The sequence below is a fragment of the Schistocerca piceifrons genome, chromosome 7 (genome assembly GCF_021461385.2).
Source record: "Schistocerca piceifrons isolate TAMUIC-IGC-003096 chromosome 7, iqSchPice1.1, whole genome shotgun sequence".
NCBI classification, from domain to species: domain Eukaryota; kingdom Metazoa; phylum Arthropoda; class Insecta; order Orthoptera; family Acrididae; genus Schistocerca; species Schistocerca piceifrons.
In genome coordinates, this window is record NC_060144.1 from 381,601,271 (window position 1) to 381,629,263 (window position 27,993).

The window sequence follows — 27,993 nt, forward strand, 5'->3', positions numbered from 1 at the left end:
CCGGTGGGCATGATCTCCCTTAATTCTGTTGGTTTTAGGATACGCCCAGAGATAACTTCCTTCGTGTGCACTCCTCACTATTTTTTTTAGGTCTCTTGTACAAAATTGCCATTTCCAGTTCTTATATGCAGTAGCTGTAGTGAATTGTGTGTTCAACAGTAGCAAATTGTTCACAACCTGTTCAAGAAGCTAAGATTATTCTACTCTTTTTGTTTGATTACTGTGGGCATAGGTTCTGATGAAACGGTGAAATTCTCAAAAGATACATTTACTGAGATTTCCCTCAGGACGAAAACCTGAAATCAGTATCTATTTAATGCCCTATTCATGTAAAATGTTTTCCACGTTCAACAAGTGAAATATGATGCTTTGCCTGACAGTAAGACAGCAGGTTTGCTAGCTGTTGACTGCAATTGTTTACTATTCTTTTAATGATTGGACCTGTTACAGTACATTTTTAAACAATTTAATGTACTCTATTTACATTACCTGATTAATGACTGCAGCTCTCTTGGTTTAAATGTGGGTTGATAATGCGAGGCATGTTTCCCTGTACATATAATACTTTAATAGCACATATTATTTCTGCTTGTCGCAGTGACTTAATAGTAGTAGTGTCAACGATTTTAGCTGTTACTTGATTTTCAATATTTTCAGCCTGTATAGAGTCTCAACGTGTAATACTGATGTGTGTTCTTTTTCATGCTCTACTCCTGTTTTCACGACATCAACCCTTTGTCTGCCGACATTTAGAATGTATGTGCCCAAAGAGGAGTCGAGTTCTGCATCTTTCTCTGTTATGAAACCAGTGGCAAATGTGCATTCTACTATCAATTAACATGTAGCTTGGAATGGGATTTTATTTTTGCGTTACCTATTTTAACTCCCAAGTGATTTGCATCTCGATACTGTGCGATTTAACACCTATAGCACCTAGGGCTTCACAGTTTTGTACTGCATGTATCAGTACATTTGTGACCTAAAAAATCACATTGAAGATATTGGATAACAAAATTCACCACAGCACCAATTTCTAGTAAAATCATAATCATGGTCTTTCCTACAGAAGCATGTACAGTGGTTTGGACATTGTATTTACTCTGAAAACAGCTTTTAAAATGATCTGTTCTTTGTCCTAGTAACAGATTTTCTGTATTACTTATTGTTGCTCCCGGTCACACCATAGCTTACTATTTGAAGTATTCTAATTATTTTTAATGTCATCGGGCATAGCTCTTTCACCACCTGAACAATTTTTATGGTGGATTTCTTCATTTTTCATGTATTAAGTGTGCAGCGTAGTACTAAAACTCCACGTAAAAGCGTCTTGTGTATGTTCCGTTTACTGCATGTGTCTAAATCCTGGCATTGCATTAGCCCAGTACGATGGTAACTGATTTGTTGTTTGTTACCACCTCCGCTCAGTTTAATGAGACCCAGAGGACCACTTTAGGCACTCAGAGGATGGCATAGTTGCAGCATAATGATCTGTATCACGGGATTGTTGCTATCTTCTTACAACATGCCATGACTGTAAAATTTCACTTTTACTGGAAAGAAATGAGCCACGTCCGTATTGTTGTTAATCTTATTGTTCATATTGTTTGTGAACATCTGAATCAATTCATCATCATAGGCATTCACGTTAAAAATTGACTATAAATACGGCACTGCGCCCACGCTGTATGATATATGCTTGATTGACAGAGCTACGTGTTTTGTTAGTTAAGTTCTTGTCCTGTAATGTGAGATAAATATTTTCACCACCTGTAGTAATAACAGATGACAGCGTGTCCGTATTGTTGTTAATCTTATTATTCATATTGTTTGTGAACATCTGAATCAATTCATCATCATAGGCATTCACGTTAAAAATTGACTATAAATACGGCACTGCGCCCACGCTGTATGATATATGCTTGATTGACAGACCTACGTGTTTTGTTAGTTAAGTTCTTGTCCTGTAATGTGAGATAAATATTTTCACCACCTGTAGTAATAACAGATGACAGCGTGTCTAGCATTGTCTGTTTTCTGTAGGATTGCCCCTCTTATGCATTACCGATTTGTGTTATAACATAATCATAGGCTTTGAGTTCCATCAAAGTTTCATCTAATGTATTCTGAGATGATTTCACTTCAAGCTATGTAACAATTTCCAAAGCGCCATTGAAAGGTGACATTTCATTAACCTTCTTTAAAGTGTCAGTACTTTATTACGGTTGTGTTTAAGGTATTGTTAAAGATAATTGTAAAACTAACTGCCTCATATATTACCTAGTATATTATGTCTTATGAATACAGTGGTTGACGGTTCTGGCCTTTTATTACAGTTGTGTTTAGCATTTCGTGCTTGCCAAGTTGACTTTATTTATTGTCCTCCTCTATTTAATTCGAATACTGGTTAAAGCTTTCAATGCTTATCAAATTTATTTTATGCATTGGTTTTATATTTAACCGCAACAGTGTTTAATTCTGCCTATGTGTGTGTGTGTGTGTGTGTGTGTGTGTGTGTGTGTGTGTGTGTGTGTGTATGTGTCACAGGACAGATTAGCCATTATTTAAGGTAATATTTATCAGGGACCTCATTGTACCCAGCGAGGTGGCGCAGTGGTTAGAACGGCGAGCTCGCATTCGGGAGGGTGACATTTCTAACCCGCATCTGGCCGTCCTGGCTTAAGTTTCCGTGGCTTCCCTAAATTGCTTCATGAAAATGCCGGTATGGTTCCTTTGAAAGACCACGGCCGACTCCCTTTCCTATCCTTCCCTAATCCGATGAGAACAATGACCTCACATTTTGCTTCCGGCCGCACATCAACCAACCAACCTCTTTGTCTGCTTTGGTAGATCTTGTGACATTCACCAACCTATTTCGTAATATATCTCTGGAAAATGTATCCATTTTGGTAACGTATCTGACTAGATGATTACATCAAATTTGTATTGCGTGCCATTTGATATTTCCCGAACTAGCTGTCTGTGTGATAATCATCTTGTCTTATGTTTATTAGACATTTCTGCCCAGGGGCTTGTGCCTGTATAATTGGTCGGCTGTTGCCACTGTTTATTTTCCTGTAACATCTTATTTTAGTCATTTCGCTTGCTTGGGTGATTTATATTTCAGCTTTAGATGATTTAATGGAACTGAATTCATCTAAATCCCTTCTGAGTAAATCTAAAAGACACCGTCTACATGCAGGATTTTGTATATTTTAATCTGATGTTTCACACAGCCATTGAACTGTATGACTGTCTGTGTTGTTATGAGTCTCCAAAATAGTTACAAATTCCTGTAAATCGCGAATCACCTTCACCAACTGTAAAGTTGTTACACTGCTACTGGTAAGTAATTCTGTTATCCCTGTGTTGGTCGTAAATGCTATCAGGGTTCGTTCAAGTGTAATTCTTTTCACTTACGTTTGGGAGATGTTGCTGATAAACTGGTCGTACGTCCGAGGAAACGTCTTGCTTAATGAAAATAGTGTGTAGAACTGTGTTACTTTAAATGGTTTCACTGTGGTAGACAACTGTCATTCGGCCCTAAGCCTTTTGTTTAATTGCTAAGAATAATTACTGATTGGTCTTGACTTGTAATTCTTTCTTGAACACTTATACTGCGGATACTTAAGACCTTAAAATATTTAGGTTTCGCCATGAAAGACAGTGATTATTGGGCCTTAAGCTATTTGTGCAGTTGGTAAGTGTACTCCATTGATGATATCGGATATTCTGTTAATGAGCAATGCCACAGTCGTTTAACAATTTTGTAGCGTCTTAGTACTTGAGCTTTTTTGTTAACTTTATTTTACCCTCCAACTTGGGGATGAATCGACTGCGTTACTTTCTTTTCCATCTTGGTGAAACTCTTCCTTGGTCATCCATTAACTGCAGTGCAGGCATTCTGGTTGCATTTTAATTCACCAGCGAGCACAGTCCCTAACACGTCGAAATTCTCTTGTGATGAAACCTCTAAACTGTGTCTCAATTATAGTTTAATTTTTTCCATGCAAGAGTACCACTGCATACCTTCGTTTCGGTTGCAGTACTAATAAGTAGAGCTTCACAAAGTCGATACTTAGAATAGTGTCGCTGGCAGCTTCCATATGACCAACACATTTGCAGTAAGAATGTAAGATTAACATTCAAAATTGGTACTGATAGGCTCTTTGCCTTCTGTGCACATCACATATGCTGCACCATGCATTCTGAACATCAACCACTAAATTTTCCTATGTCATCTCCCATGAACATAGTAATCTATGACTGAAATTTGACTGCTTGAGTCTAAAATTCATGGTACTATTATACCACCCATCGTCGCTTCGACATTGTGATATGAAATATCGTCTGTCTAGTTGCAGAACATCGTATCATTTTCCGACAAGCTCCTTTTTAATTCATCAGAATTAAAAAGTAATGCTTTGGTTGGCTGTACGTCGCCTAAAAGCAAAGGCAATGCTTCAGCTGCTACTCAGTCACTCTGACTATTGCTGTCTCCATCAACGTTCACTTGATAAATTCACAGATCAAGACCATGGACTACAATAGTCTCAACTGCTTCTCTATGCTAATCATTGCTTCCTCCGTTATTGCATATGTAATCTCGTCTGTACAATAGCTCCCATGGTCTACGATCATTGCTTCTATTCCACTTATTATTGTGGGGTGGGTGTCTCATCTACCAGTTCGAAATACTTGAGGCATATTTTTCTGACTCGAAGTGAGTTTGTACAAGATATACAGACTCTCTCACTCCTGCCCTGAGACCGAACCAAGGTTCACATAATAACTACTAGACTGCACTAATGTCGTTTTACCACGTCTTGCAGTCACGCTGTCTCTCTGTATCGTGTACAATAATTTCGTCTGGCAGACTTTTATCAAATATTTCTACTGATAAGGCGTCTTCAGAGGCAGATTACAGTTCACCATCTTTCTAATATGCTGCACTGGATCTCGTTACTGCGATTCAGGAATTGGTTCTATCATTAAAGTGCCCACTTTTATCTGATCGCCGGCCGGAGTGGCCGAGCGGTTCTAGGCGCTTCAGTCTGGAATCGCGTGACCGCTACGGTTGCAGGTTCGAATCCTGCCTCGGGAATGGATGTGTGTGATGTCCTTAGGTTAGTTAGGTTTAAGTAGTTCTAAGTTCTAGGGGACTTATGACCACAGCAGTTGACTCCAATAGTGCTCAGAGCCATTTGAACCATTTTTTTTAATGTGATCTTGTTTATTTTGTGCTCAGTAACCTTTTAAATTCCTCATACGTTTTGCACTTGACAGCAGTTACTCGCTTAGCTATTTCTGGTTCTTCTGAGATGCGCAGAAATAAAATTTATCTTGAATCCTGCAGACCATGTCCTAAGCAGTCCGTCTTGTAATAATTCAACCCAAATCTTTCAATGTTTCTGGAATAGCGCGTATGTTTGCATATAGACAAAGTACTTGCGTACCTCATCTTCATCAGCCTCCTGATACTCCATGCTTATTGGCATTGCTAGCTGTACGGGTGGAGATCATTGATCCGGCTCGCCGATTATACAACAAAGTCGGTTAGTCATCTCCTTTCATCTTCACTCATGTGTGGATAGATATCTTTTTTGTTGCTATTCCTTGACCCATTATTCGTTCCCTTTCATCAAGTAACTCCACCAAAGCTTCACAGTTTCCGTAATTGCCGTCCCCTTGAATTTCTATAAACTGGAATAGTACCAAGATATCTTCCTGCTGTTTTAAATTAACTGGCGCTGTCCTGTCTGATCCTGTGTCGCCTGTTCGAGTTGTCTCTTGGTCTTAATTACTTCTTCTGTACTTCACATTTCCTCTCTCTGATTTTGTTGTACCTTTCGCTTCTTATGACTTTATACCTATCTTAGTGTTCCATTAATTATTTGAGTTAACTTAGCTTTTGAAATTTTTTATGCCTCTTCAATTGTCCTACGTAGTTTGTAGATCAAATCATAACGTTACTTGCTTTTTCCGCTAGTTTCTGCTCTGAATTCAGATACTTCCCTTATTTTCTTCAAAAGTTCATTGCTCTTCTTGTACCACTGTTCATTTTCTTTTGCTATGGCTGCGAAATTGTCTTCTGTTTTTTTTTTTTTTTTTTTTTTTTTTTTTTTTTTTTTTTTTTTTTTTTTTTTTTTTTTTTTGCAGTGGACATCGTTTTTCTCGTTACGTTATTTTGAAAAATTTTCTTCTACCTGTTTGTCTACTTTTTGTAAGTGCTTTTTATTTTGCATTGCCATGTCAGTCAGCAAAGACTGAAGATGAAACGGCGCCAGTGTGTGAGAACACAGTACGTTACTTCCTCGTGTTCAGGGGCTTCGGAGTTTTCTGTCGTCTGTGATATTGTCGCGTTTTCTCATTCACTGACTCAGTTTCCAACTGGTCCCCAATTTCCTGTATATTACTCAATTCACTGTCTGTAATAACTGATTCTCAGCTGATCATTTTGAGTTTCCGTAGCCTCACGATATTGTGTACTATCCTGCTGTAAATCCATAGCCAACTGAGCATCTGTGTTTTCTGAATGAAAGGATACTACTTTATGGACCACATAAAACATGTGCATGAGCACAGATGACGTTCAACATGCCCTGATACTGACACAAACAATAAAACGCTTCTCACTACACTAGTTACACAACGAAACACACTGAAACTCTTCCAAAGCTAAAAACACCAATAAATCCTTCGAAAACTTTTCTTGCTACAAGAAAAGTGCAAATTAGCATGGCGCTGTCAATTTTGTTACTTTAGTTGCGTGAAGTTGATGCACTCATGTTCTTTTTTGAAATTGGGATGGAACATTAAACGGTAATCTGTGGACAACTCATCATCAGACAGTCGCCAGTATCGGCGAAACTTTTAATTTAGTTTACCATAAGACGATTGCAGATAACAGAAAATAACCAGCATTTGACAAATGATATTGGCAAGGAGTCGCCAGCTTTGTATGCAAGACTACGATTGAGCATTTCAAGATGCTGAAAGCATCTGAATACGGTCACCTATATAGTGAACAAACCACTCGTCATAAGATCTTGTGAAATATTAGACAAAGCTTCTCAACGGATACTAATAGACATCTGAATTTAAACAGAGGTTGTCCAGTTACACATGAAATATAGGTGCCGTAGCTCACATAGTTAAAAGAAGGGAGTGGTTCCATTAAACTACGAAAGGAAACCAAAGACCTTAATGAAATCCAGTTTATTACTGAGATTCATAAACTAGTTTACAGTCATTGAGTATAGAAGACAAATAACTGTAAAACGAACGAAGGTTGAAGTGAACTGAAAAGGAAACCTAATAAGTTTTAGCCACAGGTGGGTAGACTTTGAATGAAAAGACACAGTTTGCTGTTTCCATGTAAACACCCATTTACTGCTGAATTAAACAACAGATGTTATGAAATACATAGAAAAGTACCTATAAGCATTTTCCCTTGCCTATGTGTACATTGAGCTTAACGAGCTGACTGTATTAATTAATCTATTAAAGCACTATTTCAAACAAACGAGCTAGCAGATCCCTAATCATGATTTGCAAAACGCGGCTTGTGCTGCGGCCCCCATGAATTCCTCTCATGTGCCAACCTCTTCATCTCAGAGTAGCACTTACAATTTACGTCCTCAGTTGTTTAATGGACGTATTCCAGTCTCTGTCTTCTTCTACAGTGTAGCTCTCTATAGCTCCTTCTAGTACCATGGAAGTTATTCCCTGATGTCTTAACAGATGTCCAATCATCCTGTACCTTATCCTTGTTAATATTTTCCACATATTTCTTTCCTCCCCGAGTCTGTAGCACCACATCTCAAATGCGCAGATTTTCTTCTGTTCTGGTTTCCCCACAGCCCGTGTTTCACTGCCATACCATACTATGCTCGAAACATACATTCTCAGAAATTTCTTCATCAAATTAAGGCTTATGTTACATACCAGTAGACATTTCTTGGTGAAGAATGCCCTTTTTGCTAGTGCTAGTCTGTTGTTGATGTCTCCCTTCCTCCGTCTGTCACTGATTATTTTGCTCATCTGCTTCCTGACCATCAATCCTGATGTTAAGTTTCTTGCTGTTCTCATTTCTGATACTTCTCATTACTTTCGCCTTTCTCGGAACTGCTCTCAGTCCATATTCTGTATTCATCAGACTGTTCGTTTCATTCAGCAGATTGTGTAACTCTTCTTGACTTTCACTGAGGATAGCAATGTCATCAGCGAATCGTATCATTGCTATCCTTTCACATTCAATTTTAATTCCTCTCCTGAACTTTTATTTTGTATCCACAATTGCTTCTTCGACGAATAGACTGGACAGTAAGGGCGAAGGACTACATCCCGTCTTACATCCTTTTTAATATGAGCACTTACATTACTGGTGTTCCACTCTTACAATTACATCTTGCCCTTGTGTAACTTACCGCGATTTATCTCAGAGTTCTGGACATCCTGTACCATTTGACATGTTTACCATTATTCTAAAACTCAGATGAAGGTGATGGTCGTAGTGGTGGCAAGGAGTTCAGCCCCATCTAGCCCCTATCATCGGCCTTAGGACGACGTCCTCCCTCTCTGCATTTCATCAGTGAAGACATCTCTCCCACTCTGACGGTCCAAGATGAAGAAGTTTCAAGTCTGATTATCTAATGCAGAGTGTTTATCTGCTTTTCTACCCAAAATCTTGCTGGTTTTGCCAGAACCAGATTCTTGTTAGATAGTTGTGACAGACTTTCCGAGTTGTGATCAATGAAAAATTGATAACATTAGCAACAATTAACTTCTCTTATACAGGGTGTTACAAAAATGTACGGCCAAACTTTCAGGAAACATTCCTCACCCACAAATAAAGAAAAGATGTTATGTGGACATGTGTGCGGAAACGCTTAATTTCCATGTTCGATCTCATTTTAGTTTCGCCGGTATGTACTGTACTTCCTCGTTCACCGCCAGTTGGCCCAATTGAAGGAAGGTAATGTTGACTTCGGTGCTTGTGTTGACATGCGACTCATTGCTCTACAGTACTAGCATCAAGCACATCAGTACGTAGCATCAACAGGTTAGTGTTCACTACGAACGTAGTTTTGCAGTCTGTGCAATGTTTGTTTACAAATGCGGAGTTGGCAGATGCCCATTTGATGTATGGATTAGCACGGGGCAATAGCCGTGGCGCAATACGTTTGTATCGAGACAGATTTCCACAACGAAGGTGTCCCAACAGTAAGACGTTCGAAGCAATTGATCAGCGTCTTAGGGAACACGGAACATTCCAGCCCATGACTCGCGACTGGGGAAGACCTAGAACGACGAGGACACCTGCAATGGACGAGGAAATTATTCGTACAGTTGACGATAACCCTAATGTCACCGTCAGAGAAGTTGCTGCTGTACAAGGTAACGCAGACCACGTCACTGTGTGGAGAATGCTACTGGAGAACCAGTTTTTTCCGCACCATGTACAGCGTGTGCGGGCACTATCAGCAGCTGATTGGCCTCCACGGGTACACATCTGCGAATGGTTCATTCAACAATGTGACAATCCTCATTTCAGTGCAAATGTTCTTCTTACGGATGAAGCTTCATTCCAACGTGATCAAATTGTAAATTTTCACAATCAACATGTGTGGGTTGACGAGAATCCGCACGCAGTTGTGCAATCACGTCATCAACACAGATTTTCTGTGAACGTTTGGGCAGACATTATTTATGATGTCTTGATTGGGCCCCATGTTCTTCCACCTACGCTCAATGGAGCACGTTATCATGATTTCACACGGATACTCTACCTGTGTTGCTAGAACATGTGCCTTTACAAGTAGGACACAACATGTGGTTCATGCACGATAGAGCTCCTGCACATTTCAGTCGAAGTGTTCGTACGCTTCTCAACAACAGATTCGGTGACCGATGGATTGGAAGAGGCGGACCAATTCCATGGCCTCCACGCTCTCCTGACCTCAACCCTCTTGACTTTCATTTATGGGGGCAATCGAAAGCTCTTGTCTACGCAGCCCCGGTACCAAATGTAGAGACTCTTCGTGCTCGTATTGTGGACGGCTGTGATACAAATACGCCATTATCCAGGGCTGTATCAGCGCATCAGGGATTCCATGCCACGGACGGTGGATGCATGTATCCTCGCTAACGGAGGACATTTTGAACATTTCCTGTAACAAAGTGTTTGAAGTCACGCTGGTACGTTCTGTTGCTGTGTGTTTCCATTCCATGATTAATGTGATTTGAAGAGAATTAATAAAATGAACTCTAACATGGAAAGTAAGCGTTTCCGGACACATTTCCCCCATAACATATTTTCTTTCTTTGTGTGTGAGGAATGTTTCCTGAAAGTTTGGCCGTACCTTTTTGTAACACCCTGTAGAATCTGCGGTGATTCTCCATTAATACACATTTACACGTTTCTCCCTTAGAGTGGGGCAGAAAGCAGACCTTCTCTCTCACCACGAGAGCAGCTTCACAAGTCAGCCAATGGCAAGAGCTGCGTATATGTACTCTGCAGTCGTCCTCCCCGCCACGAAAATAATCGTGGTAAACCAACACGCAACTCTTTTACAAAATTTAAATACGTAGCGCTGCTGTTGTTGTTTGAGTCCACAGATTATTACCGCTTTGAGTGTGAGTTGTTTCTCATACCCTTACTGAGCTGTCTCTGTTTTGAAAGCATTCTTTACGCTCCTACAAACAGTAGAAGTCCACAAACCAAAAAAACTTGCAAAATGATTTAGATAAGATTCAGTATGGTGCGAAAAGTGGCAATTGACCCTGAATAAAGAAAAGTGTGAAGTTATTCACATGAGTACTAAAAGAAATCAGCTAAATTTCGATTACGCGATAAGTCACACAAATCTGAAGGTGGTAAATTCAACTAAATACTTAGGGATTACAATTACAAATAAGCTAAATTGGAACGATCACATAGATAATATTGTGGGCAGAGCAAACCAAAGACTGCGATTTATTGGTAGAACACTTAGACGGCGTCACAGGTCTACTAGAGAGACTTCTTACACCATGCTTGTCCGCCCTATTCTGGAGTATTGCTGTGTGGCGTGGGATCCGCATCAGATGAGACTGACGGATGACATCGAAAAAGTACAAAGAAGGGCAGCTCGTTTTGTATTTTGGGGAGATAGTGTCACAGACATGATACGTGAATTTGAGTGGCAATCATTAAATAATGGAGTTTTTCGTTGCGACGGGATCTTCTCATGAAATTTCAATCACCAGTTTTCTCCTCCGATTGCGAAAACATTCTGTTGCCACCCACCTACATAGGGAGAAATGATCATCACTATAGAATAAGAGAAATCAGAGCTCGCAGAGAAAAATTTTAAAATTTAAGTGCTCGTTTTTCCCGAGTGCCGCTTGAGAGTGGAACGGTAGGGAGACACCTTGAAGGTGGTTCATTGAACCCTCTGCCAGGCACTGTACTGTAAATAGCAGAGAAATCACGTAGATGTAGATGTAGAGAACTCCTTCTTCAGCACTCTACCAGGCTCCCTTTAATAAGTGGCATGCTGTCTCTGACAGTGCCCATCTATCCATTGTACCTGGCACAACCATCAGCCTTTTAGCTACGAACAGTTTTATGCCGCACTTGTAGATGTACCCCAGCGTCTTTCACTTTTACACGGTGACCTAGGGTGGTGATTGGTGACCAGAGGTTCATTAGTTGTTGAATGTGGGGTAAAGCTGGTGTAGTCCGCTAAACGTGGTATAAATCCTTTAATATCGCATTTATGTACTTTCTGGAGCAATGCCTTTTAAAAATAACTTTGATATTTTTTGATATTGTCAGTTTTATTCGAAGCGTGTTAATATTGTAAGTGCCCCCTGGTACTTACACTGATCTCAACTACAGGAAGACTTCTGTTGCTCATTAGTGGGGCATCAGTGGTGCCTGATGAGACCTCCCAAGTTGTTGGTTCCACAACCACCGCGGAGTCTCCACTGTGGCCTCTAGTATTACTGTCGCAAATTAATTCTTCAACAAATGCTGTTCAGTTGCTTCTCGTCAGCTGCTAAAATCCCTGCTCTCCACCCCCAATTACTAAAATCTCAAAATCGATAGTTTACTAAATTAATATGCGTATAGTCGTTTCCCTTTCCTTTTTTTTGTTTGTTAATTAACTTTTCGATGTAAAAGTTTACATTGCGTTACTAAGTTATTTCATCTGTTCTGTTCCTGTGACCTCGTCATACACTCACAGAATCCTACGATAGTTACTGTTAACCTAGAGTTACTGCTCTGACGGTTTATGTGTTTCCTCCTCGTACTACTACCTTTCATTGTCGGATAGTGTCTCCTCTCTTGTGGTACCACAAGTATGACGTCATTGACGCGGAGGTCGATGGTGGACATGTAGTGGCTGCCGCGGCTGATAAGGCCCAACACTCGCCACAGAGCGCGGCGCACTGTCTCCTCGCTGGCCCCTTGTAATTGGGGCGGTCCTATCAGCGTCGGGCGTAGCTTTGGCATTGTGCCTCCTCCAGTTCGTTGACGAAACACAGCGTCGGATCGTAACAACCAGCTTCGAAACAATGCGGAGGGACAGACATCAGCATGGCCGTGAACTACGTATTAGGTAGCCGTCGTATTATCAGTATGTGCTTATGATAGCGGCATTTTTGGCAATGAACACTTTAGCTGTCATCTGACCTGTTTTATAATTTCTCTATTAGTAGGTATACATTTTATTTTAATGAAATTCTATGGATTTTCCTTATCTGGCAAGTTAGTCACAATATCGCAAGAAAATTTTAAATATTTGCATATGATTTTGTGTTAAAGTGTCAGCGGATGTTATCTCCCGCACGGAACTAGTGTCAATTTTTTAACAACCAGCTGCATCTGTGCACTGCGTGTGTTACGTAATTTGCCATTGTTTACTCTCGCTGTTATTCTTTCTGTGACAACCAGATGTCTCTCTGTGCTGCATCTGTTACAGCATTTGCCATTGTTATTTTTTCAGTTTTCAACAGTCCTCCATGTGATAAGCACGTGTTTATTTAGTTGCATTAGCTCATAATTGTCTATTCTGCAAGCTGTTTGTCTTGATTAATTATTCCTATTCCTCATGTGATTGCTTTACCTTATTATTTCATATATTTAACAGTTACTGTTGTTGTTTTAGGTCCTTATTTGGGTTATCTTATTTCTATGTTTTATTTTTCCCATAATTTATTTTCTTTAGATGTACTGTCTTTTGTTACATTTGCCGGTTCTGTATGATTTATACCTTTTCTTTCAACTAGGGAAAATGTTACGGAGATGAGGAGATAAGGCAATTGCTGGAGCAGTCTTCTGACTCTTAACCCCACCTAGTGACAGTGAATCTTCCCGTGATGATAATAATGAGGTCGATGTCGCTGAAAACTCAGTACTCCACAAGCGTGATGATCATGAAGAATTCCTTTAAGAAGATAGAAAAGAACTATTTAGTGCAAATTCTATTGAGTGTGACACATTGTGTTCTCGTAATGGGAATGAAACACTGGCTACAGCTCCTCAAGCTCGAATATCTGGTAGGCGGAACAAATAGGTCGTATTGAAAGAAGACCAGGGACCTGCAAGTTATTTGATTAGGAACTATGATAATGAAGGATTTGTTTTACGTTGTTCTTTCATGTGTCTCTCAATGACAAAGTATGTATGTGGACTAACAAAGAAAGCCGAATGGCTTACGAGGACAGCATGGATACAGATATGCATGAAATGAAAATGTTTCTTGGTCTTCTTGTCCTGACTAGAAGTCTAGACGTAAAGATATCAGTAGGCTTTGGAGTGGTGAAATTGGCCACCAGTGTTCAATGAAACAGTGTCTCGCAGCCGCTTCTATGCTATTCTGGTTAATGGTGGTGTTCAACATTTTCGATTTAAGCGTAATGCATGCATAAATAATTAGGATGATGCTAACTTCCAATAAAAAAAAAAGAAAGACGTCGGACTGTTATCATCAGTTTGGGAAAGCATCTAGCAGGGCTAAAGAAGTCGAAATCATTAGTAGCACCGGCTCCGGGAAGAGCAATGAAATCACCAGAAAAGGAGAAGATGTGTTTATTGTGTGGAGATGAAAGACAGAGAAAGTCCTATTACGTGTTATAAGTGCACCAAATCTGTATCCTCGGAAAATGCTGCTATTGTCCGTAGACCATACACAAATTAGGAATAGAATTAAAGGCACCAGTAAAAGTATAAAAATTGTATTTTGAAACTGTAAACTTTAAATAAATGAAATTGTTTTACACGTATTTATACCTCAGAAGTCGTTCACGTGGTAAGTGGTCAAATTAGTGTCAATTTACGTCAATTTAAACAGCACGGGCCTGAGAGGCTTGACTGGTAGGAACGCAACGCTACGCAGATTTTCTGGTAAGCAGAGGGTTAAGTAGTAGGTAAATGCTATGTAAAACTAAGGCAAGAATTTAGTTCAAAAAACAGTAAAATGAATTCAAAATACAGTATAGTTTAGACAGATAAAGGAATGAAAGAGTTATGGAACAGCATATTTTGTTTAGAAGTTCACATTTTCAAATTTCTTTTACCGTCTTTTGTTCCCATTGAAACACGTATGTAACGCAACAGCGATGGTGAGGCATGATAAAATCTTTGACCAGAGAGCCATTTATCGTGGTTAGTCTGCGCTTGACCGCGCGAGTGTTGCGAGCAGCAGTTCAGTCTGTTAGTAGTCGTCGTGCAGTTCAGTTGCGAGCAGTAGTCAGTGGGCAGTCTGTGAGCAGAGCAGTATGTCGGTAGTAGCAGCCCAGTGCAGTTGTGTGTGAGGAGTCGGCAGGCATCGACATGGCATTCTGGTCAAGATTCAGGACGAGGTATATTATTTTTTAAACAAGGTAATGAATCAGCGATGCTCAGCTAATAATGTAAATCAACTGTAACTAATTTGTGCAATAATCGCCCCAATAATAATTTCTGAAATTGATGAACAAAGATTAATGACTTGCATTTAAATCATATACCCACTAAATAATGACTGGTTTATGGTGACATAATTAACCATACAGCATAACATGACAGAAAACGTAATATGTCAAAGACATTGACAGTGTTCAGATGCAAAAATGTACACAGAATAATACAATGCAGCAGCAAAAAAAAATGTAAAACAGTCACAACCTTGAGATGTCATAGGGCAAAAAGAATGTCAAAATCAACTGGTGTGTTATACCTTAATTATTTCACTGTGCATATAAACAAAACTTGAAAACAATCATACATAAAAAGACAAAATGTGACGTTCGTTGTGTTCAGCTTGTATGTACTGTAGTTAATAGAGGCGAGAATTAAAGACTTTAATGGAGAGAGAATTTGATAAAATTAATACGTCACTACATAGAATTGCATAATTATTCATAAAATTCGTAAGTTCATCTGGAAAAATATGCACGGTCTGATGTGTAACGACAAGAAAAGCGACCTGCTAACCTTACCTTGCCGGGCACTTGCCAAGAAAAAATACGATAATCATCAATAATTAGTCATGTGAATATAATTGCATTAGTAAATGGCATCATAGTGTGTTGAATCATACAGTGTCTTCATTCAATAAAGGGTTTAATATTTGACCAATGGTGGTTGCCTTTCGATTTTCTGGTTCTCAAAGTTTCGACGTGTACAACATTGGGGTGAGGGATGCTGCGAATCCGATATGGACCTGCGTATAGAAGTTCAAATTTACTGCACTTACCTTTTATTTTGCTGGATAAATAGTGTGTACGTACTTATATGTTCTGTCCAACGTGAAAGTCGCGGCGTGTACAAACCTGTTTTTGCTGTCTTCTCCGGCGCTCTGCGGCACGTTTGATGTTGTTCAGCGCAATGTCAATTATTTCGTGGTGTCTTAGTCGACGACATTTAGGGAAGTTTACTAATTCTTTAATTTTGTTTGGTGGTTCAACGTTTTTCAGTATAACGGACGGAGTTAGCATAGTGGATTCATTTGGAATGGAATTAATTACATCTTGGAATGAGAGTATGTGTGTATCCCAATCAATATGTCTTTTGTGGCAGTATATTCGGCACAGCTTACCAATTTCCTTCATTAATCTTTCACAGGGGTTCAAAGAAGCATGGTACTTGGATATATAGATCGGAGAAATGTTTCTAGCTCGTAACATACGTGTCCATATGGCAGAACGAAATTGTGATCCATTGTCAGAAATTACTTTCATCACATGCCCTACATGAAATAGAAAATGTTTTACAAATGCTTTCGAACCAGTTTTAGCTGTAGCTTTGCGTAACGGAGTGAAAGTAACAAATTTTGAAGTGAGCTCAACAGCGACAAAGATGTAGCAATAACCTCTGTTAGTTCTCGGAATAGGACCAAAAATGTCTACAGCGACCATGTGTCTTAATTTAACAGGTACAATGGAATATAAAGGAGGAATATGTGAAGTGGTGTCTGATTTAGCTTTCTGGCAAATTTTACAAGACGCTAAAACTCGTCGTATACGTTTCTCCATGTTGGTAAAATAATAGTTCTGTCTCAGTATAAGAAAACATTTTCGTGCTCCGTAATGTGCGTAGCTTATATGAGTGTACCAGATTAATCTGTTAACCAGTTCGTCAGGAATGCATAATAACCAATTGTTGCTGTCAGGATGAGAGCGGCGAAACAAAATGTCATTGCGTACAGTGTAATGGTTTCTAATCGTAACATTATTCTTATCTTGCCAAAGGTGTTTAATTTCTTTCCACACGTTGTCTTTATTTTGCTCTTGTGCTATGTCCTGTAAGGACGATGAAATAAAGTTTTCAAATGCAACTTGCTGAATGTACATGACACTGAAATTTGCCTTGCAGAAGTTGGTTTCTACGTCTTGCTGATTGTTACTCAGAGAACGCGATAGTGCGTCTGCTATAACATTTTGTGTGCCGGGAATGTGAACAATCGTAAAATTAAATTCCTGTAAATACAGTTTCCATCTACTTAATCTATCGTGAGTGAATTTAGCCGAAAGTAAATATTGTATCGCTCTGTGGTCTGTGTAAACGGTGGTATGTCTGCCATAAAGAAAATGCCGAAATCTCGTGAAAGCCCATACAACACATAATGTTTCCAGTTCTGTAACAGAATAATTTCGCTCAGCAGGTGACAGAATGTGGCTTGCAAATGCGATGTTTTTAATTACTGTTGAGCCTTCTTCTTCAATTTGCTGGAAAATGTGTACGCCTAAAGCGGTATTGGAACTGTCGGTGGCAATGGATATTTTTCTGGTAAGATCTGGGTGCGATAAAAGTGGTGCATTCAACAAAGCATGTTTCAGGTTCATGAATTCAGAATGTGCTTGCTTATCCCAAGACCAAATACTGTTTTTACCTGTTAATTGGCATAATCTAGGTGTGTCTAAAGCAGAATGATGAATAAATTTACGAAAAAATTAATTAAGCCCAAAAAACTGCGTAGTTGTTTCTTCGTCGTAGGAACAGTAATGTCACGTAGAGCTTGAAGTTTTTCCGAATCAGGCACAATGCCTTCTGCTGAAATTACGTGTCCAAGAAATTTTATGGAAGTTTTGCCAAAGTGCGATTTACTGAGGTTAACTGTGAGTCCTTGTGCATGAAAAGTTTGCAACAGTTGTTCAAGAATCATATTGTGTTCAGACCAGTTAGCTTCTGCGATAAGAATATCGTCTACGTACGTCGTGATTCTGTCCTTAAGTTCTGTCGGAAGTATAGTGCTTAAACCGCGAATAAAAGCTGCTGAAGAAATAGTTAAGCCGAATGGTAATTTACAAAATTGATAACAGTCACCAAAACAGAGAAAAGCTGTGTACTTTCTGCAATTCGGATGAAGTTGAATTTGCCAAAATCCCGATTTCAAATCTAATGTAGAATAAATAGCACTACCGTGAAATTTCTGTAGAAGTTCCTCTAATGTCTGTGGTCGATTTGTTTCATTAATAATTATGTCATTAATGTGACGTGAATCATGTACGAGGCGAAGTGAGCCATCTTTTTTCTTAACAATATGCAGCGGGTTTATGTACGGACTAACTGCTGGTTCAATAATTCCTTGGTCAAGCATATCCTGCAATTCCTTTTTAACCTGTTCTCTGTGGATATATGGAATGGGATAATGCTTTGCTTTAAATGTGTCGTGCTGTTTGACTTGAAATTCATACATAAAACCGGACCTAGTACCAGGAATGTTGTCGAAAACTGGAGCTTGCTGTAAAAGAATTTTGTGTAACTGCGTGCGTTCGTCGTCTGTATTTGCACTGCTCTCTTTAACCTTATCAGAAATCATCTGCATTACGTCGTAGTCAGCTTCGTCTGGAGTGTTACAGTTGTGTACATGCGTATCCGTGAACAATGTGGAATTACAATCAATGTTACGTGTTGCAGAAATGACCTCTGTGCGATTAATTGTTTGTTCTTCCGCAGATAAAGAGTGCTGAAATTCTAAAGCAAGTTGTACATTTTCATTCTTTAACATTAAATAAGAATTCTGAAAATCAATGACTGCGTCGTGTTGTACCAGAAAATTCGTACCTAAAATAACGTCTGTTGTCAATAAAGGAACAATCCAAAAATTTGAGTGGAAAGTATGACCTCCAATACAAAATGATAAATGCGTCTGTAATTTAACGTCTACTCCTTTACTCGATACTGCTCCTTTTACTTTCGTCTTGCCTAAAGGTAATGTGGGATAAGTATTCGCTTTGTTGCACTCGTTAAAAGTTTCTTCATTTATTACTGATATAGGTGATCCGGAATCAATTACTGCTGAGAATTTCGATGAACCAATTTTAATTTCGATAACAGGATGTGAAATAGATTTCTGAACAAATGGTCTTTCCTGCAAGAGAGTGTCTCTGATATCGTCAAAAGTAATTACATTTTCGTGAATAAGATTCTGTGTGTCTAAAGTAGTACTTGTATTATTGGAAGATGCGACCTGTACAGTATCTAGTCAGATTCTATCTGATGTGTTACTATTTTCAGCTGGATGTTGTGGCTTTTCTACTATTTGAACTGTTCTATTACTTCTTCCAGACGTATTACGTTCTGGATGGTACCTACTGTCGGGTTCATTCATGAGAATATGTTCTTGCGTATGATTTTGCTGTTGGTGAGACCGACTGTTATTATATGTACGCTGATAATTGTGCTCATCGTTTTTACGTCTGTCGTGATAGTCATTCCTATACGGTGCATTGCGATAGGAATTGAAATACTGTCTTCTTTGTACGTAGTTGTTTCCTTTCTGTCGTGCGTTACTATTTGTGGGATCTGGGACTATACGTGCACGCGGCTGAACATTAAAGCCTGGTTGACCTTGTGCATTACATTGTTGGTTACGTATGCTAACCGGTTGACTTTCATGCTGTTGCGGTGGAAAACTTCTATTATTACCAAAATGTGGTTCCTGTTGCTGATGATTTTGACGATATTGATAATCAGAATTCTGTCTGTGATTTAAGTTCTGGTAGTTGTCGTTCCTAAAGCGTCTGTTACTTTTCCTATTGAAATTACGTCCCTGATCATAATTACTGTAAGTTTGTTGACCTCGGTTATTATACGAAAAGTTTTTGTTTACAAAAGAATAATCAGATTGTCGTACTTCCAAGAGCTGTAACAAATCTCTGAATGCTGAAATATTTTCTTTTTGCTGACCTGTTAAAAGTGACACTCTTAATGACCGTGGTAATTTAGAGATACATAATTGAAGAAGTGCAGATTCACTGTACGGTTCACTAAAGTACTAGTTTTGTTGGACCATATGCTCAAAAAATTGCGTGACACTGGGAAAATTTGTGTTCTCATAATTTGGTAAGCTAATTAACTGGTCTTTAATTCCGCGCTGTGTCGTTTTCGACCAATACGCTGACAGAAATGCATTCTGGAATTCTTCTACCGAATAGCATTGTCTCGCGATCGGTCTCATACGAGCTGCCGGTTCGCCTTCCAAAAAACTGGAAATAAATTCAAGTTTATGCGTAACGGGCCAAGTCGGTGGAAGAGCAAAGCTAAATTGTTGAATCCAATCCAGTGGGTGAATCTGCGTTCTATCGTTTTTAAATACTTTAAACTTTCTCACTGACAGAAAATGTTTGTAATCGAAATTATCATCTCTGTGTGATGGAACAGGTTCAGGATCGTAAGAGAATCTATTGAACTGTGATTGTTCGGAATCTAAGTCCCGTACTCTCTGTAGATTACTGAAATTATACGCGTTGCGCGAGTCTGACAAATGTTCGCAAAGTGGCGTCTGCTGTGATGTGTTATTAACTGAAATACTTTTCATTTCTGTTACCTCTTGCTGTAAGCTTGACAATTTTCTACGCAAGGTGTTGTTAGATGAATCGATCTCATTAATTGTCTGCTGTAAATTTTGAAATTCGGGTGTTTGATTAAATGAAACCGGTGAAGTATCGTCTGATTTGTTGTCATTACTACTTTCTATAACATCAATACGACTGGCCAATTCATCATATTTTTCAGTCAGTATTTTTACCTGCTCATCAGACTTAGTGTCAGAGGCATTAATCTGTTTTTGCAATTTACGTGTTGTTTCGTTCAGTTTTTTAACGTCAGTTTTGACGACATTGGAATCCTGTGTTAGTTCTAATTGTTCGAGTCTGTCGGTCACTGTTTGAAAATCGATTGTGTATGTGTCTGTTTTCGATTTAAGATCAGAAATTTCGTCACGTAATTCTGTGTTCGACTGTTTGATGGAATTAATTTCGCCGGACACTGTGGCAATATTGTTGTCTACGTATGTCTTCGCTTTCGCGAACATTTTACGTTTGTCTTCTTGTCTCTGAGCAGTGATTGTTTCCATGACTTGACGTTTGACTTTATTTTGATCCTGAATAAATTTGCGGAAACGCGTATCACTGTTTTGTATGTGAAGATTAAAGCGTTCGCCAATCTGAGTGTTCTGCTGTTCGAATTTCGAGTCTATCTTTGCGTCCATTGTGCGCGAAAGTTATACCGTCATTGCTTTAAACTCGTCCCGTAGTTGTGTAGCTTTTTCAGAGCATTGTTTAGCAACTCCGCTATTTTCGTCTCTGAGTGTTTCTGTTGCAGCTGTTTGCAATTCCCTTAATTCCTGAGCAACAGACTTAATTTCTTCGCTACTTTTTCTTGAACAAGTGTCAATTTCCTCGCGCAGTTGTTCCTTAGTGTCATGACACTGTGCGGCAACGTCTCTAATTTGTTCACTAAGCTGTCTAGAACTGTTGTCTAATTTTTCATTTAACTGTCTGGAACTGTTGTCTAATTTTTCATTTAACTGTTTGGAACTGTTGTCTAATTTTTCATTTAGGTATTGTTTGAGTTTTTCGTTATCTTGTTTGTTATCTACACTCTGTTGTTTGAACTGTTCATTAAGTTGTCTGAGATCTTCACTCTGTTGTTTGGAATTTACATCAATATTGTCTAGTTTTTCATTAATTTTATTAAATTTTTCGTCCTGTTCACTAAATTGTTGTTTCAAATCTTCAATCTGTTGTTTGTTTGATTCAAGAATTTGTAGCAATAATGCCCTGATTGGATCCGACACAAAATTATCATTTCTATTTTTCGTGTTGTTTAGTGGTGTACCTGGAATTGTCTCGCTTTCCGTAACCATTTGGTTATTCTGAGATTCACAAAAAGGTTTGTCAGTGGGATGTACACTGTCAGACATTATTTCGGAATTAAATAAATCCGTCGTACTTTGTGTATCCTGTTCATTTTCATTAGACAAATTTGTCTGTACGTTACTTGAATTTTCCAAACCGGGTGTGTTATGCTGGGCAGCGCTCATTACGATAGACCGCTCCGCGTCATCAATTGTCGTCAAATTAACAGACGAGACAATTGAGTTCGTTTGTTCATCATTAAGATAAAAGTCATCATTAATGGTTGGAATGCACTGATTGTTAGTGAACGCAGGATTGTCATCATTGCACTGCATGTCACAAGTCCTATCGGTAAAGTTGTTTGAGTCGGTAATTTCATTCATAATACCTCGCGATACACTATTCACAGTCTTCTGCGGCATTTTTGCAATAGTCACAATTATTCACAAAACAAATAAGCACAATGCAAAAACAACACACAAATACAACAGAGCAACGAATTGCCGTTGACCTGTAGAAAGAAAGTCACAAGTTAGTAAAAGCGTAGCGCTAAATCCTAATTATATTTAAGCAAATAAGAGCAGATATCTGACTGTTGTTCAAAAGATTCTCAACGAAATACGATCCTGGCAGGGTCGCCAAGTGTAACCTCCCCACAAAAATTTGAAGAAAAGACAATATTTAATAGAAATGGAGCCAAGCGTAACCTCCCTAGCAATTAAATTTAATGACAATAGAAAATGAGAATCGCAATCTGACTCAAGTATAAGTTCCTCACAAAAAAAAAATGAAAGTCAATTCTGTGATAAGAAAATCTCAGTGATAATGATAACTCAATTGGACCGAAATGTCGGTCTTTGGCCCTGTGCAAAAATCAGAATTAATTTCTTACCTCAGTATAACTGCATGTCAAAGTTCTGCTCTTATTGTTGGCCACGGCTTGGAGGAAATGCATTGCAAATAATAAATTTTTTTTTTGAAATTTAACTGAAACTTTTCTTTAAGGGAAATGGAAGGAAATCGTTGGTTCAATTAAATGGTTTTTTTATTAAAAATTGCTTTGAAATCAAAATTATTATTGGGGCGATTAATGCACAAATTAGTTACAGTTGATTTACATTATTAGCTGAGCGCATTTAAAAATAATATACCTCATCCTGAATCTTGACCAGAATGCCATGTCGACGCCCACCGACTCCTCACACACAACTGCACTGCTCACAGACTGCCCACTAACAGACTGCTCGCAACTGTACTGCACGACTACTGACAGAGTACTGCACAACGACTACTGACTGACAGACTCCACTGCTCACAACACTCGCGCGGTCAAGCGCAGACTAACCATGATAAATGGCTCTCTGGTCAAAGATTTTATCATGCCTCGCCATCGCTGCTACGTTACATACGTGTTTCAATACATTCTTTCACATCCCTATGCTGTTCATGTTGATGGCGATCACGTAGATATAGTTTTCAGCATAACGTGTAAAATGAAATGATAGTTTCAATAACAGGGGTGTTGTAGACTCAGTCTAACATCGACCACATGAGCAGAAGCAAAAATATTACGTATTCTGACATTCTCAAAGCTTTTCCCACTTGTTCAACTCTTCCAGTGAATATGATTTTGTTTGAATAAGTAAGTCACCTAAGTAATATTGGAGTGGTGTTTAATGATGGGATCCCATGACAACCCCTAATTCGAGTGATGAGTGTTTTAAGTGTTTTATTTATAGCGCGATATTTTAATTAATTCTGTAAAACAGACAATAACAGCCAAAATATACAGGGACACGGCAGAGGAAAACATCGCGTATTTTATTCCATTCAGTCAATATTTCAATGCAAATGAAACCGAAATACAGAGGCCTAGATATTCTATTGTTATTCAAGTTATAAAACGTCCCCTGAGAATAACTACTGACAAACAATATTTTTGGCGCAACACAATCAGACTTTCAAAAACCCCTACAAAAGAATGGCCCTGACTAACATTAACCTATACGTTTCACAAATCACTTACCTCACAAAAATCTTGGTTACTCGAACTATTGCAACACAGCGGGCGCCACTACTGCCAGCTACATAAAAGATTCAAACTATGGAAGGCACTAACTACTCATAGGCATAGTTAGCAAATGAAAGATTTTAATAGAGAACAAACAATGTCATCAAAAGTCATAATATATATACACTCCTGGAAATGGAAAAAAGAACACATTGACACCGGTGTGTCAGACCCACCATACTTGCTCCGGACACTGCGAGAGGGCTGTACAAGCAATGATCACACGCACGGCACAGCGGACACACCAGGAACCGCGGTGTTGGCCGTCGAATGGCGCTAGCTGCGCAGCATTTGTGCACCGCCGCCGTCAGTGTCAGCCAGTTTGCCGTGGCATACGGAGCTCCATCGCAGTCTTTAACACTGGTAGCATGCCGCGACAGCGTGGACGTGAACCGTATGTGCAGTTGACGGACTTTGAGCGAGGGCGTATAGTGGGCATGCGAGAGGCCGCGTGGACGTACCGCCGAATTGCTCAACACGTGGGGCGTGAGGTCTCCACAGTACATCGATGTTGTCGCCAGTGGTCGGCGGAAGGTTCACGTGCCCGTCGACCTGGGACCGGACCGCAGCGACGCACGGATGCACGCCAAGACCGTAGGATCCTACGCAGTGCCGTAGGGGACCGCACCGCCACTTCCCAGCAAATTAGGGACACTGTTGCTCCTGGGGTATCGGCGAGGACCATTCGCAACCGTCTCCATGAAGCTGGGCTACGGTCCCGCGCACCGTTAGGCCGTCTTCCGCTCACGCCCCAACATCGTGCAGCCCGCCTCCAGTGGTGTCGCGAGAGGCGTGAATGGAGGGACGAATGGAGACGTGTCGTCTTCAGCGATGAGAGTCGCTTCTGCCTTGGTGCCAATGATGGTCGTATGCGTGTTTGGCGCCGTGCAGGTGAGCGCCACAATCAGGACTGCATACGACCGAGGCACACAGGGCCAACACCCGGCATCATGGTGTGGGGAGCGATCTCCTACACTGGCCGTACACCACTGGTGATCGTCGAGGGGACACTGAATAGTGCACGGTACATCCAAACCGTCATCGAACCCATCGTTCTACCATTCCTAGACCGGCAAGGGAACTTGCTGTTCCAACAGGACAATGCACGTCCGCATGTATCCCGTGCCACCCAACGTGCTCTAGAAGGTGTAAGTCAACTACCCTGGCCAGCAAGATCTCCGGATCTGTCCCCCATTGAGCATGTTTGGGACTGGATGAAGCGTCGTCTCACGCGTTCTGCACGTCCAGCACGAACGCTGGTCCAACTGAGGCGCCAGGTGGAAATGCCATGGCAAGCCGTTCCACAGGACTACATCCAGCATCTCTACGATCGTCTCCATGGGAGAATAGCAGCCTGCATTGCTGCGAAAGGTGGATATACACTGTACTAGTGCCGACATTGTGCATGCTCTGTTGCCTGTGTCTATGTGCCTGTGGTTCTGTCAGTGTGATCATGTGATGTATCTGACCCCAGGAATGTGTCAATAAAGTTTCCCCTTCCTGGGACAATGAATTCACGGTGTTCTTATTTCAATTTCCAGGAGTGTAGCTGTTCATGACATCCAGTCTTACAAATTTCAAAATTCCGCCATTTCTCGCCCCACATCCACCACTGCTGGCGGCTCACCTCCAACTGCGCAACGCTATGCGCTGTTAACATCCAGCTGTCCAACACCACAATGGCAGACAACAGTGCAAACTAGCCACAGACTGCACACAGCACAGCCAGTGATTTTCATACAGATCGCTACGTGGCGTTACCAATAAAAAAACCTAAACAACCTACTTACATAGCCCCCATGCTCCCCACAAAAATATTTACAAATTGTTTTGGGCAGTGGCCAATACAGATATGAAAAAATTTTTCATAGTTACAATAACAAAGATATCAAATGCACACACTTACTGATACAATGTTGGTCAACAGCTAAAATTTTCTCACAGTCCATAAAGACAGTCCTGATCATTCATCACAGTAAAAGTGCAGTGTATTTCTCAAAGGCTGAGCAGTAAAAGAAAATGCACACGGAAGTAGTGGATTTCCATGCAGTCTTGAAGAAGTAGTGTTGACCTTCCAACGGAAAGACAGAACTGACTCTCGAAATGCAGACAGGAAATGGGCCACAACAGAGCAAACCCACAGCAGAGTCAGTCGAAGTTTTGAAGAATATTGGTAGGTAGGTCATCACAGAGCAGACCCACTATAGTCTTGGTAGAGAGTATGGTATTGGTGGGCCACCAGAGGTGCAGACCCACTGCAGTCCTTGTAGAAATAATGGTATTGGTGAGTCATCAAAGGTGTAGGCCCACTGTAGTCGTTGTAGAGATGGCTAGCAGCCATCCGTTGCGACTGTGCAGGTGCACAATCACCATCGAAGATTCTTGCAGAGAATATAGCAAGTCCATACACCACCACTTGTGCACGCAAAAAAAATTTTTTTGGTAGTGACCTTAGAATCAGCAATGCTGTTATCCAGTCCCTTGCTGAATTATTAACACACGTGCAAACAATATCAGTACCTACTTCTCACATATTGTCCATATACTATGACCAACGGAAATGTGTGCAGTGAAATGATACTTAATTTGATGAACTGGTGTCAATTACAATTTTATACATAAGAATACAATAACAAAGGTACAAATTACATCATTAAAGAACATAACAGTACAGATAACATTTGTGGTAACACAGACTGTACAAAAGAATAGAAATAAACATGTAGATCAGTGTTATAAAAATTATGACATAAGTAAATATATAAAATAATGAGTACATACATAAAAGATCAGAATAACTTTCGAAACATCAACTTCACACATGAGCATTAAAACAATACAGAATAAATAATGTCTAAACATCTTTACAAAGTAAATAACATATTATCAGAAAAATTCTACAACATAACTCTTATTAGCTAAACACATTAAGACAGGAAAAACACAAATTCACATACTGTAATAACACAAAAATACAGGACAGGGTTTGTTTTCAGTGTGACATTTGGTACTGCAGTCCACCCCAAAACCTCATTCCATATATCTTTCCTCTTATTTCAACATTTGTTTCCACCAAAAACTTTCTATCCAAGCATGCTTTCTGTATTTATATGTTCACACATTTCTTACCTCATTATTTATTTTCCATTATCTTACCTCATCATTTATTTCCAAGAAAATCCTACCTAAACCAGTTGTCCCTAAACCCTACTTTTTTGGTTCATATCCTCTTTCAAAATACTTTTTTGGCCAAACCATTTTCTTATAGCTTCTCAATGCATTTCTTCCAATTCATCACAACTTGGTCTCTTATATGGCCTACCCCATCTTAAGCTAACTTAAATCTACTGAGCACAGCTGCTACACTAAGGGACGAGGCAACAACCTTCAGGTGTTACAGTTTACAGCAATGGAATGAAATGTATCACAGAAAACCTTTGTATCTTTGTAATTCAAAAATCTTTAAAAATAAATATTTTAAGTACAAAATTATTCACTCAAATACATGTACTGTAGGGCTAAACTGTGAGTCTTGTTGTAAGATAATCTCTGTGGAAGTGTCATAGTTATCGTCCTCTGTAAGCAAAGATCTGCTGAAGTCAATGTACTTACCTCATCATAAACGATAGTGAAATGCTTTGCATATAGATATCGTAGTTATTACATACCTTACCGTGATCATGAAAGTACTATAATGTAACATATTGTTGTGCCACATAAAAGGCTGTCTCATTGTAGCTATACCACAAAAGTTACTACTAAAACATGTTTTACTTTCCAGAGTAATTCAGAAAAACTGTGCAGATATAAAACAGAAACACCGCAAAAGCAACAATGTAAATTGTCTCACACATTAGTTGCGTCGTGATATAATCGTGTAGCTGTCAAAGAAACCAAATACTAAGTCATCTTTAATCTCACAAAAACTACTTCAAATAAGGAATGTCTTTTCAAGTAAACCAAAATGTTGCATTAAAATCTCATTAGCAGTATATGTTCTAAGTATGTAAGCCTTATAGTCGTTACGTAATGGTGCAACTAACAAGCCAGAATGTACACACACAGTAACACTGTGTCCTCTGTTCACTATTACAATGCAGTGGTAATTTCTGTTTAAATAAGTTCACCTGGTTCTTGATTAGATTTTTAACTTCAAGCATTGTTGCATGTTAACAGTTTCTAAGTATGACAATGCGTACTAGTAGCGTGAAGTGAAAACTTTTATGACAAAGACTAAGTTAAAAAGCAGATTATCTTTCAATAAACAGTTTTACATGTGAAATGTGGTGCAATCTTTTACCCATTATAGT